This window comes from Actinia tenebrosa, unplaced genomic scaffold (assembly GCF_029948245.1).
Source record: "Actinia tenebrosa isolate PJP-AT-01 unplaced genomic scaffold, QUT_ActTen_1.0 PGA_scaffold3__52_contigs__length_22856419, whole genome shotgun sequence".
Classification (NCBI taxonomy): domain Eukaryota; kingdom Metazoa; phylum Cnidaria; class Anthozoa; order Actiniaria; family Actiniidae; genus Actinia; species Actinia tenebrosa.
In genome coordinates this window covers 10,355,522-10,368,640 of record NW_028292580.1, presented here as the reverse complement: position 1 = coordinate 10,368,640, position 13,119 = coordinate 10,355,522, and the positions used below count along the sequence as shown (strand labels likewise).

Sequence of the window (13,119 nt, the reverse complement as noted above, 5' to 3'; positions counted from 1 at the left end):
CAGGTTTTGGTTCGATTCCCTTAGCTAACATCTCCACTTTACGAATCTTAGTTTTCCCCGCTTCGTGGTAACGGTGAAAAATAATAGATGGACCACCCGTGTTATTCTCTTTGAACAGATCGTACAAATCTTTGTTTCTCCTCGTTGAACAAAGAAAAATACGTCGTCTCATCGGGAAAGCCAAACAGATATTTCAGGTTAAGCCGGGAACCGACACACATCTTTGAACATATCTATTTCTCTTTCCCGCCAAAAGTCCATCATTTTTTTCACTGCTTCCACAAAGGGTTCGACATCAAGATCGTTGTACCATACCAAAAAGTCTCGGAATGTTTGCATACTTTGTTCGTCCCATACACGTTGACAATACTGATACTCTTCAACCGAGATGTTCTTGTCATACGAAAATATTGGCCACTCAGACGAGACATTCGCCCCAGGGTTGCGCATTTTGCACATGAATAATATAGCGCATGCGTGGAGGAGCCAACTTTCAAAATGGCGGGTAAGCGTAAGCGTCCCGAGAAAGGGTTTTTTTAAAACTTTAGAAGACGGCTTAGTTGGTATACGAGCGGAAAAGATTCAAACCAAAAAAGAAAAAAATCAATAAAGAGCAAATTTATCCGATCGAGGTAAGTACGATATTTAAATCTTTTGGGTCAAACTAATTTGAAATCGAAGACAACTAGCTTCTAAGATTGACTGTGTTTCAAGGATTATCATTTTTTTCTTAGATCATTGAAAGAAATGAAACGTCTAACAAAGTCAAAATCCACTTTATTGGATATGGAGCTAAGTACGATGAGTGGAGAGATGCTGAACAGCTAACGGGTACCGCGAAACTTGCTCTTGGTCGTTACACGCCACGATTTTCACCAAGCAATCAATCTTTGGAAGACAGGGCCAATGCCATGTTCTATCGTCTTGCTAGAGACATAAAGTTTGCCTTGTTTTCAAGCAAAAGGGAATCTCCAGAAGTGCGAATAACTGAATATATGGATATGGACATTTACCAGGCATACTTGAGAGACATTGGAGTGATAAAGGAGTCTAGAGGACGAAATGTCCATTGTGTTGAGAATCGCCAGCTCTGTCCTATTTGGGAGATAAATGGTATGAAAGAGTACTTAACATCAATGGGGATATCAGTTTTGTTATCACAGGAACGGTACGATTTTGGCTTCATGAAAAGAAACCAGTTTCGGAATTTGTTTACATTGGAGATAAACTCTTTGAAAGTCACATGCAGAATGACCTTGAACTTATATTTACATTTGTCCGTGGAGATGGCGTCCAAATAGAATACAGCAATGATTTTTGGAGGGAACATTGACTTAATAAGTACTGCTGGGTGAAAACATCTTTACCTTGGAACTCAAATTCAAAACAGAAACCAGAACTAAAACAGAACAGAACTGTATTATACGATAGAGAGAAACATGATTGCTGAACTTATGTTATCTTATGTTGGATTTAGTGCTTGTAAGCTAAATGTTTACAAGGTTTGAATATTGATTTCTCAAAACTACAAGTTTAGGGTAGTCACATCTTTTGACCCCCTTTCTATCTCACTTAATCACATGGGATGGGGAACAATATGGTTTGAATCCACATGTGTTACACTTTGACATGCAAGTCAAAATGCTGTGCCCATGGGTAGCACAATTTTTGCAGGTAAAATTTCTTTTTTCCCTTTGGCAGCCAAGGTCCTTTAGATACTCCATTCGGTTGCTTTTCTGTATAATTTGTGTTATGGCATCAAGTCCTCTTTGATTGGTTGATCTGAAGTAATCTTTGTTGTTTATCATTCAGCTTCTCAAGGCCTTGCTGAGTGAAACTGCAAATTTGGCAATACAGTTTTAGAAACTCAGGAACATGCCACAAAAGAGCGTGCATGTAGGGAGTCACATGCTTGGTGTGATATAGTTTTAAAAATTGATCCATGAATGCTTTAACTTTCTGTTGAAAACTGTTCAATACTGAGGCTAAGGTTTGGGGAACTCAGCAAGTCTTAATTGCCATAAATTGATTCCACAGCTGTGCCAATTCAACAGATTTGTTTTGATTGGGTAGTATTGTGGAAAAATCAATGTTCCTAAATAATTTCAATTTTTCTGGGCCATTCAGATCCCGCCATTTAAGTTTCTTTGAATCTTTACAAATAAACAGGTTGAATGGAATTTTCATTGTATTGTTAAGATAGGACTCATAGTTAGCCATGTACTTGTATTTTGATCTTTCAAATCCACCATGAAATGTTTTTTTTTTCCAATGGCATCCAGACGTCGCAATTCCAGGATAAGAAGATTTATGAGGTTGTCAGAAATCCGGAGAAATAGATGCAGCGAGTCTATTATGACATGGTCTAGAGCAATAGATGGAAAAAGTGGAGCTTTCTTAACATTATAACGTTCATCAGCACTTACTCTTCGCAGCTTTGATATTTTTGCAATTTCTTCGACAGTACGAGCACCCTTTGAATTATCAATGGGAGACCATTCTGTACTGTTGTCATACTTGTCATATAGTGGTGCTTTGCACCAGATGCAAGGATGGGTGGGATGTGCTGCACCAAGGCCACAAACGCAGGCAAGAAACTTCCAGTCTCCCCCCAAGAACCACTCAAGTACAAATCTCTTTTTCCCCAGTGAAATTTGCTTAAGAGACTCCACTTCTTTTCTAATATCTGTCAGGGATTCTGCCAGCTTCTCATAGTTTTCTGACTCTTTTATAACAGCAATTAAATGATTCCTTTCAACTGACATTGCTTTCTCTCCTTCATTTAATACAGTGAATGTTATATTAATGACATGTAACCTTTTGCCAATGTTTGTGCCATCTCCAGACAGTTTATTCTAATTTTACTATCCAGTGTGGGATTGTTTATAGTCAAGGTTTGTAACCTGATTTTCCAACCTGACAAAAAAATAAAAAGGAACTCAGAAATTTGACTTGCCTATATTTATAGTGGTTTTTATAACCTGTGAAACAAATACTAGTACAAAATGTGCAATAGTCAGATGAGAACAAAAGAAAGCAATGGCATTAGGATCTACTAATTGTGTATAAGTTAAGTATCTATTTGTCAGGTTTGTGAAAACCACTCAAGTGCAAGCACTCTATCTAAACAGCTATTTGTTAAACAATGCTAATGTTAACAATGTTAAATAGTGCTAAATCTTTTGACACTATACTAAGGTTTCATCATCACTGACCTCTCCTTTATACTCTGTTGCACTCCAGTTGTTTCACACGGCGTTGGAAATAAGTTCCACTTTTTATTATTTCCTTTATTCTGTCTTGTAATTTCCATGATCTAGGATCTCCGAGTCTTGGTCCAACGCTCTGTAAAAATTCACGTCTTGTTCTTCTTCGCTCTCACTGTCATCATTAATGAAGGCCCCGATCCTCTTCATTCTCACTCTCCACCTGTTCTTCGTCTTCATCATCACTCTCCATCACATCAATCCCTCTGTCGCTCTCTTCTTCCAGTCCTACCAGTAATTTCTACCATTTCTTGATCATCATCACTATGCTCACCAATCTTCTCATCGATGGCGGCGAAGATAGCTTCGAAGTCATTCAATAACAAACGATAACTCTCCTGACTGATTTCAAACTAGCATCGAAACAAATCGCTCTAGCAAATCATGAGAGTCACCCGTTTGTTATCAAACACTTGGGATTAGAAAAACCAGGAACATTGGAACAGATGCTGGCACTGAGCGGGATGTGCTTGTTTTCCCAGGTCAATTTCTCAGTGTTATGTGGTAAATGTTCTTGGTTGAAGAAGCATTCAAAGTCGAACGTGGCGAAGTGGGAGAAGTATCTCATCTCTTCAGGAACCTCGATACCTTCATCAGCAAGCTGATCAAAGATGGTCTGCGGGATAGTGTACGCGCCACCAGGAAAGCGCAGTCTTGTTTTGGCTTCACATTTCTGTTCGTGGCGGTTCATCTTGTAAGGGCGTTTCCAGTACTTGCCACAACGAGAACACTGGTAGGATTTGGAGTAACGAGCGAGAGATTTGATGTAGGAGAAGTGGTTTCGGTACAGGTTGAGGTACATAGTAATGGAATGATGACAGAGGGAGCGGCGAACAAGGCGAGCAGTAATTTCTGGACTTTCTTCCTCCTCCTCCTCCTCCTCATCAGATCTTGCGGATTCCAGGGAGTACACCATGATATTGACTTGGAACAGTTTTTCCAAGTCAGGAAGGTTTTTCAGTTGGACTCCATGGAATCGACGGGTAGGATAGGACTCACGAAATCTAAGAAAAAAAAAAAAATCTCTATGAGTTTGATAAACTTAACCTTTTTTCTAAAATGGTTTGAAAAAATAATAACAAAAGACTATTGACAACAACTAATTAGGGGTTATTCAAGTCAGAAACAAAAGATGCGCGTCTTTTCACAAGGTTTTGACTCAAGAGTTAAGATGAATTACTAACCTCTCGAAATAATATTTCGTGTCGCGCTCCAGATTCTTTTTGTGTCATCCGTTATGGACGGCCAAGCAGCGAAAGAAGCACAGGTTGTCTTGGTAGGGACGTCCAGTTTTTTTATAGCAGTCCAAACTCACAATAGCTTTGTTATTTAAAACATAGGGTGGCAACAACAAAGAACGACCGATGGGATGTTCTCGGAGTTTGGTGACATAAAAGCACACGTTGGTTACCAAGCTGACGACCCATTTACTATTCGGTCTTTTCTGGCGGATCCATTCTAGAACATCCAGGTTTCGTAACTGCTCGTAGACTTTTTCCAAATCTTGAGCGTTGGAGATGAGGAATGGCTCCTCAAACAGTCTGCTGTTATTATGTGAAGCGTGATAATATTGCTGTTCACCGGTCTCATTGTTCCGGAGAATGAATCCAAAGGAAACATTCAGCCGGAACACGGTAGACTGCTCTTGGAAAATACGCTCGACTTGTTGGACAAGGTCGTTGGTGTTCAGGTTGTCAATTCTGAAATTATACCAATCCTGGACTTTGTTTCTTCTACTGAATCGAGTACGGATCTGGCGCCAGTTTTTACGGTACACGGTTCGGGTCGCTTGTTCCACATTCAAGACAAGAGTGGGTGGCATAGTGGGTAGGTCAGCTGGCCATGGGTTATCTTGCACTACGGACTCATGATTCGCTTCTAGAAATAAATAGATGGATAAAAAGAAGATTAAAAAATGTTTTACAGATTTTAAGGAATTAATACTTACTTACCATTCACAATTTTCTGCTTCTTGTTCGCTTTCTTTGGGTTGCTTCTTTTTCTCTTCACTCCACTCGTGGAGGGTTTTGGATGAGCGGTTTCTACGTGGACTCTCAAAGCCGGCAAACTTTGGAATTTTTCATCGCACTTTCCACAGGTGAACTCGCGTTCCACACCACGAAGTTGGTTTGTCTTTTCGTGTCTTTTCATGTTTGTCTTGTCATTGAATTTCTTCCCACAGTTAGAACACTCTACAGATTCCTCTGACAATTCTATAGGACCCCAGTCTTCCAAGATCTCTGGAGGAATGCAGGCATTTTCCTAAAAAATAGTGTTAAAATTAATTTCTAATAAAGTTGCATGTATTTTATCAAACTTAGAAACTTACAAACTCTTCTTCCCAATCGTTCCACGGTTCCAAGATTTCTGGTGGTATTTCGGCAGCATCCATTCTTTCCTAGCAATTAATTTCGAGCCGTAAAGTAATTGACTTTTAAGATTCAATATATTTGAAAAAAAAAAGGAATATGTATTAAAACAAGAATGCTTACCAAAGCATTGAAGTCCATATTTTCAGAATCAAAATAAAATTTAGCCATGATCAGATAAAATAGAGTCGAATTAAAATTCCAAACTAGTCCAATGATCAAGACGTTAGCTCCAAATGTGGAATAAAATTCGAAATCCCCGCGCTCTATAAATTGGATTGCTAAACAAAAGACTTGTCCAAACTTGCATAACAATAGTCTCCCCGACGTTTTATGGTAATGATTTAATAAACAATAGTCTGCTCGTCATTTTATGATAACGATTTAATAAACAATGGAGGTGCCCATCACTGGCCCACCATTCCCGAAACAAAGACTTGTTCATACCGGTCAACAATAGTCTTATGACGTCAATTGGTCGTCATGGTAACCCGAAACAATACCTACCCGTCGTTTTATGCTAATATTTGATGAATAATTAAGGTTCCCCGTTCTTCCCCGTCCTTTCCCGTCCCCTTCCCCGTCCAAAAAAGGGCTCATGCTGCCCCTACCCTACTACTAGTGCAAAATAAAAATGTTCTTTGTAAATGTATTTGGATATTTTCTTTTCATTTTTTTAAATAAAAGACAGCCAAAATATAAGCTAACTTAATTATGAAATTATGGAGCTGGAAAAGCTTAATAAACGGTGAATATTAGATGGATATGTAATCTTCTTTGTATCAAATTGAGCTGATCCCCGCAGTGTATGAGACAACTTATGCAGCTGCAAATTTAAAGACTCTTTATCTTTATTTTAAGACTCTTTGATCTTCTTCATTTTTCTTTCAATTTGAAAATAAATAATCTTTATAAATATTCAAAAAGAAAATCTCATTTGAATTGTCAAGTGGAAACGAACGAAACTTTTCATAGAGCGGTAAAAAATATCCGATTGTTCGCTAAAAAGCACCTGAATTCTTGAAGATTACTTCTTGTCTACATAAAAATGATTATTTCAATTCTTCTATGAGTAAAGTCACACTTGCGAATATAAACTTCGCACGAGAGAGAACGTGTCCATTAAACTTGACCATTATGAAATCTAGACAAACTAAACAATGTTTTTTATAGAAAAATATATAAAAATTTTAGAAAACGTGTTGTTTAGCTGGCGAACATACACCTCTGCTTTTCACTACTTTTGCAATGTTAATTGTGCATAAAACTGCATAGAGAGCAAAAGTCCTGAGTTTTTAACACAGCAAATTTTCTGTTTCGAATACACTGAAACTGTTGCATTTAGTTTAATAGATACTTTGATCCACTTATTAGATATGATAAGAGGGGGACACGTCTGCGCGTGCCTGTAATGTGTATGCAAATTAGTTCAAAACTTCTTTGTTGTAAAAATATGAAAATAGGCGACAGCCACATTCATGCATAATCAAAGGAAACAACAAACGGACCTTATTCGTTATGGTGGAATGTTTTTCCATCAAACAGCGTGTCATTTCCCATATTATCATTTTTGTGTTAAAAAGTTGCGCATGACAAGACATAAATATTCAAACAAAACACTTTTTCTCAAGGGAATAACACGATTTCTGTAATAAGTAAACATTCCACCACAATGAATAAAGTCTATGCTTTAGTTTTGGATAAACGAGCAGGATTGTGGTATATTCAAAAAGTGCAACAACGCTCCACAATAGAATAAATAGTGAGTTAAGGGAAAAATGCGAGTCCTAGTACAGTTAACCCGATGTCCACATAAATGAAGATAACATCCTGGCCTCTGTTCCATTCCATTCAATTTCTCCAAGAACACTAAATCCGAAATACCCGTAACTCAAATCTTAGGACCCTATCACACCCATAACTCAAGAACCTTTGACAAAGACCATAACAGGGCCTAAAACGAGAATCGAAGCAGATCGATGTTTTCCGTTTTAGTAGGAAAACCACAAGGAAAAATAAGACTTTCTTGCTGGACAGTTGATGTTTTGCCCGCGTGTCTTTTCAGGTTTGTAAGGTGTATCAATAAATATAAATTTTAAGTCGTTTAATAATAGCTCATAAACATTATAGCTAGCGTTGAATTGCTTGCGCTGTGTTATCAGCTCAGTCATATCGCTTCGCAACGAAGTGTCACGCTTTTCGTCATGAAGTATCAAAAGTGGCTATTTTCAGAGGCCCTAAACAAACCCCAAACCTGGAGTTCGTTGGGGTTCTTTTGTATACAGGTACTAATTACCACTTAGAGCAGTTTTTGTATGACTGTGAAAAGCTCAGTGCCGTAAGTGTGACGTGCCGTGACCGTGACCGTGATGCTTTCTAGAATTTTAATTGGCTGATTTTTTCACGTGCAATAGGATTGGTCTGGCGTAATAATAATGACAATAATAATAATAATACTTAATACTTGATATTGTGCATTCTAACATTCTAAATATGATCGAGTGCGCATTACATTATACTATATACAATAAAATCAAATTCCTACTAATTACAAGTTAGCAATTTACTATTTACAAGAATAATTACTATTTACAGCATCTACCTCGGCCGTAGTAGCTTCTAGCCTCCCCTGGGGAGGGAAACGTTGCGTGAAGACCCTAAGAACGGCTGCAAGGGAGGCTAAGTAGCTTCTGGCTTGAAGGAGACTTATAGCTGCGTATCGTCAGCGTAGGCGTGTGTGTTTGAGAGATGATGTTTAACAATGTCGAATAGCTTGCTCGCATATAGTGTGAATAGAAGAGGGCCGAGACAGGATCCTTCTGGTACCCCTTGAGCTAATGAAAAGTTCCTAGAGTACTTTCCATTTACACAAACGCGTTGACTTCTTTCAGCAAGATATGATTTAAACCAATGTAGGGCAGTGCCAGCGATTCCAAATGTGACTTTTAGGATCCCTTGCTGTGTCACGACCGTGTTCGTGCCGTGAACTTTTCACGGTCATACGAAAACTGCACTAAACTACATTACGACGGCCTCAAAACTGGAAAAACTCTTATGAGTCATAAGAAATAATCACTTTTTTACAAAACTTAAAATCGTCTTTTTAAAACTTCTATATTTTTCGTAAAATCTTTTGCAAAAAATAATTCCCAATTAGTTTAAATTGGGAACGATTTACGTTAATCTTACCTTTATTATTTATAAATCCGATTAAAAAAAACACATGGCTTTAAAAAAGGCTTTTGCGACAGCTATTGAAACAGTTTACGACCCTGAAAATGTTTTTACATTTTGCAAGCGCAATGCATTCTGGGATAGGCTTCACTCCTCCTCTGCTTTTGTACGTTAAATATTTCGATGCGAAGGTGGCTGGGTTGACCAAATAAAATATTTTTAGCAGCGCAAAGCCCCTAAATAGAAGTATGGGAGTGCATTAAATGTGGTCATACTTTTGTAAACCACAAAAAATTGGTCGACCTGATAGCGCACGATCTGTGAACTGAACGTACTGAAGCGCAAGGAAATGAAGTGCATACGTAAACATTAACTCCAGTGTCCAGTTGTTGCAGACTTAGTTTTCCCTATAAAATGTGGAGAAAGGCCAGAGGACTCCAATTTTATGAACTAATTACGATGTTGAGACGACGATACCACGAAATATTGACGGCTATTTGGGATAAAACATATTCGGTATTGGGCGGAGTCGCGAAGTCTTTCGACGCCGTCAATATTTCGTGGTATTGTCGTCTTAAAATAGTAAATAGTTTTGTATCGCGATTCTGCAGAATTTAACACATAAAAAAGGAACAAAATTGACCCATTTTCGTTGATTAAAGGCGACATTCTCCTTACCAGCGCGCGCTATGGCGCAAGCAACAAGCTTAAAGATTTCACGCGCGCGCGCTCAAGCTTTCCTTTTCGTCGCGCGTTAGCCAATCAGAAACCTTAATTTTGAAACGACAATACCACAAAATATTGTCGTGTCAAAGATATAAGAGACTATTTAGTTCAACCAGCAAAGAAGGCAACATGATCCAATATTATTGGGTTGTAGCAGAACTTGCAGCTTATCGATCCTTCCTGCAACATTAAACGCCGAGTTTAAACCTCGTTCGCTTGGGCAAAATGTTTTCCCTCGTATCATTCACTTGAGTATCATTTCTTTGCTTTAAGGAGGTTGGAAACGCTTTTTATTGAGCACGCGCTCGCTCTAGGTCTGATGACGTAGAACTTTCAAAAGGGAACTATTCCAAACAAATTTTATAGATTTTTACGAATTCCCTCTTACATATTTTTTTCTTTTCTTGTCGAATAGATTACGATACAAGGTTGAAATATTCCGTTACTTAAAAAAATTCACCATTTGGTTCCTGAGTTATGATTTTTTAAATAAACATTTTTGATGGCATAGCAAGAGTTCTGATGTTGTCATAGCAACGTCTTACGTCATGTTCATTTTGATCTTTGGTTTATGGTCTTTGGCTTTCCAGGTTTACCTGGTGTCATATTATAGCCATGATAATAATTTTTAGTTCATAATGTGAATGCACAAAACACTTTCCAGCCTCCTTAAGAGAAGACACATGGATATGGATACAAAACAAACGGTTCTTCATTGTAATTGGATGTAAATTTCTTTGAATTGTAAACTTGTTATATAGTATGTATGTATTTATGTATCGATATTGAAAACATTAAAAAAAAATTAATATCATCTTTTTTTAATAGAGCTTGATTGGATTATGCAATCTCCACGCTTCATACTATCTATTTGTTAATTAGTCCTAGGTGCAAGAGTACCTTGTTTAACCCTCTTGGGTTGTCTCTCTTGCACCCTCCACCTTTCCATCTTTTCTTATTGTAATTTATGTATTATGTATTTTGTGGTAAATAAAAACCTTTGAACCTTCAATTACCCCCCCAGTTCATGGCTCACTTTATTTGCGATCAAGGATGGGACTTCTAAATTTCTAATCAAATATTAGAACAAGAGACACAACACTACTCCTCAACCTTTAAAAAAAATCATACAAAGACACTGGAGGCATGAACCTCTAAACATATCGACCCCATCTGCAACTCTAACGATCCGATTTGGCTTTTCCACGGAGGATTTCGCTTGAAAAACCATATTTTAAGAAATGACCTTTCAATGAGCACAATAAAAAAAAGATAATGTAAAAAAGAAACTATTTTGCATTGCAAATTTCTGCAATGATCAATGTTGGGTATTGTTATACAAAGAAAACAAAAATATATAGAGAGAGAATGAATAGAGAATGATAGTTGGTCTAAAATTAGGAAAACGTAACACCTAAGATAAAAAGCGTAGGCTTGAGCCGGTCGACGACAACTTTTTTTGAATTGACTGTATATCAACCAACCATCTTGCCTTTGTGACAGCTTCGGTTGACATCCCGAGGAGCAAGTGCACATCCCGACGACCCCCCCACGCATCCCCTCTAGCGTGGCGCGACCATTCACACGCGAACACATTTCTCTTTCCCCTTTCTCCCCTCGACTGTCCACGCTGTGGACGCACACCTTTTCCCCAATATCCATCTCAATAGTGATTCATGTTTATTAATGTTGGCTTTTAGATAAATCCCTATTGATGGTTTTCAACCATTCCCAAGAGAATTAAATAACAAAAGACACGGCGGCCATGTTGGAGGAGAGGGTATAACAAAAGAATTCATTGGCAATTCTTTTGTTAAGTTCCTCCAACATGACCGCCGTGAAAACCATCAATTCTGGAGGACTGTAACACAATCCATGATAGGAGTCTCCAGTAACGGGCTGCAATAGATGTTCCTGCAAACAAGATTGGAGAAGTGGATAAGACGATGAAAAAATAAACATATACATTATAATCTAATGGAAAAAGTCGAAAGATTCGGATGTAAATTAGTTTTCAGATAATATAATTAAACCCCTAGTTTTCAATGTTGTTTCGACTAGCGATTGACAGCAAATAAGCATTTGTCTATTCATCATTGCAAGGGGGAGGGGTTATTGGTGACGAGTTGCTTCCCAATGGAATTGGGCTTCCGTGTTCTGCCGGTCTCGAGGTATTTGTTCGCCGATTGTATTCTGACAACAAATTTGGAGCAACACAATAAATACAAATATACAAAACAAAACAAAACAAAACGAAACGAAACGAAACGAAACAAAACAAAACAAAACAAAACAAAACAAAACAAAACAAAACAACAACAAAAAAGTTAGATAGTATTACAATACAAGGCTTGTTCAATTCTAAGGCACAAACTATGGTTTGGTTGAGTATTAGTCTGTTCTGAGCGCGTGTCACAGCTACATAAATAAGGTTGTTTTCATCCCTGATATCTGCTTCTGTGATTAAAACAGCATTTCCTTGTTAGAATACCTTTGTCAAGTAACTTATAGCAGACATCATCCAATAATGCCTTACAAACCACCACAACAGCGGACACTATCCAACATGGCTGCAAGCGAATCATTCTCATCTCTTACCACAGGGATATTGGTGTGAATAGAGGTATCTCCCTTTATTAGCCAACTATTCAAATTAGAGTATAAATAGCGCAGGAGAAAGCCTGGAGCGAGTACAACTATCCCGCGATATTCGTACTATAGGTTGTTTTTGTACAGCAAAACAACTCCAAACGATTAGTCCTGCCCTGACTAAGATCAGCCAAAACGTTGTTTCAGTTTCGATCTGTGAGTTAGTCGTGCCCTGACTTTGATCATCCGTGAGGTTGTTTCAGGTTTCAATCTGTTGGTTAGCCTAGCCCTGATTTAGATAAGCCCAAAAGTTGTTTCAGGGTTCAATCCGTGTTGATAAGCCGTGCCCTGACTTGGATCAGCCTAAAGGATGTTTCAGGGTTCAATTCGTTGGTTAGGCTAGCCCTGACTAGATACGCCCATAGGTTATTTAAGGGTATCAATAAAATTTTGAAAGGTTTGAAGGTGCCTTATGCCTTATAGGTCCTGATAGGATATGTATCTTATAGGGGCCGTTTACATGATACCGGAATGAGTTTCATTCCGGAACGAATTCATTCCGGTTGTCATATATTTCTTTGTATTTGTTTACATGATACCAGAGCAAAATTTCATTCCAGAACGACTCATTCCGGAATGAGTCATCCCGGTTTTCATTCCGGAACGATATCCCATACCGGTGTCATGTAAACGTGGAATGAACACTTATTACGGAATGACACCGCTCTTTGGGGAGAATGAAACGAAAAACGCATGCGTATCAGACATTTCAATGCGATCGTAGCTTGAACTCGTTATGTGAATTTTTGTCATGTAAACGCGGTATGAAATTTCATTCTCGTTCCTGAACGAACTCATTCCGTTATCATGTAAGCGGGCCTTACCCGGCTTTAGTGCTGACCATGCAGGAAATAGTTAGAGCAAAGTCATCATTTACTCGCACACTACTGAATTGCAGCCCCTTTGCCTTGTGTGCAGTAGAAACTATGTAATCT

At 38.2% G+C, this 13,119-nt stretch overlaps 1 pseudogene; it reads left to right on the top strand.

Annotated features, from left to right (window-relative positions):
* The first annotated feature begins 498 nt into the window (after nt 1-498).
* On the top strand, nt 499-1,333 carry LOC148908503 (uncharacterized; annotated as a pseudogene).
* The last annotated feature ends 11,786 nt before the right edge of the window (nt 1,334-13,119 follow it).